The 1169-nt window shown below is 34.8% G+C and overlaps 1 non-coding gene across 1 annotated transcript; it reads left to right on the top strand.

Moving 5' to 3' along the window:
* The first annotated feature begins 312 nt into the window (after nt 1-312).
* Nucleotides 313-419, top strand: LOC123577573. Its single transcript, XR_006701932.1, has one exon. It is a non-coding gene; the product is annotated as a U6 spliceosomal RNA (small nuclear RNA).
* The last annotated feature ends 750 nt before the right edge of the window (nt 420-1169 follow it).

Below are 1169 nucleotides of genomic sequence, written 5' to 3' on the forward strand. Positions count from 1 at the left end.
GGTTAGAAAAGTTTTTCTTTTTTTAAAATTTTTTTTAATGTTTTATTTTATTTTTGAGACAGAGACAGAGCATGAGTGGGGGAGGGTTAGAGAGAGAGGGAGACACAGAATCCAAAGCAGGCTCCAGGCTCTGAGCTGTCAGCACAGAGCCTGGCGGGGGGCTCGAACTCACAGACGGTGAGATCATGACCTGAGCCAAAGTCAGAAGCTCAACTGACTGAGGCACCCAGGTGCCCCAGAAAAGCTTTTCTGAACACTGCCTGAATTGGAAAGTCTAGGAAAACGAATTCCACTTAAAAACAAGTGACAAACATGCTCATTTTAGCAGCACATATACTAAAAGTGGAATGATACAGAGAAGATTAACATTGCCTCTGTGCAAGGAAGACACGCAAATCTGTGATGTGTGCCATAAGAAAACAAAAGAAGAGTTAACAGACAAATGTTGAGGTCAAATTGCATACAAAATGACTGTAAAGAAAAGAGTAAGAAGCAGAATGAACATTCCTAAAGACTATCAAAGCATGCCAGAAAAATGTGACAACAGAACAGATCAGAATTAACCTATTATCTCAAAATAAGCTAAAATGATATAACATATGGGTAAAGAACATTTAGGAAAACTCAGAAATGGGATAACAGACTTCACAAAACAATTAGAAGTCAAAGAAAAGTTTCTATCAAAATTAAGTCTAAATTAGAAGGAACACAGTAGTGAATAGACAAAAATATTGCCTGAAAAGAAATATCTGATTAAAGAAAAAAGAACTTTAGATAAAAAAAATTCAAAAAAAAGGTTTGAGAAAAAAATAGCAAACATTGAAAATAGGCAAAGAAGATTAAACATGCAGATAGGAAGAGTCCATTAAGAAGACAAAAGAAGCAAGGGAAGAAAAATATTAAAAACATAATTCAACAAAAATTTCTGGAAATTAAAAAAAGGAGACGAGAATCCATACTGAAAGAGCATACCGCACACCTGAGACTTCTGACCTACAATAACCAACACCAAGATACTGCTTCGTAAAATTACTGAGCTTAAAAAATAAAAACAAAAGAAAAAAAAACCAATTTGGGCATGTAGAAAAAAGGACATGGCATTTGTAAGGAAAAGAAAATTAGATCACCTTCAGACTTTTCAACTGGAATACTTCCTGCCAGAAGAAAAT

Source organism: Leopardus geoffroyi, chromosome D2, assembly GCF_018350155.1.
Source record: "Leopardus geoffroyi isolate Oge1 chromosome D2, O.geoffroyi_Oge1_pat1.0, whole genome shotgun sequence".
NCBI lineage: Eukaryota > Metazoa > Chordata > Mammalia > Carnivora > Felidae > Leopardus > Leopardus geoffroyi.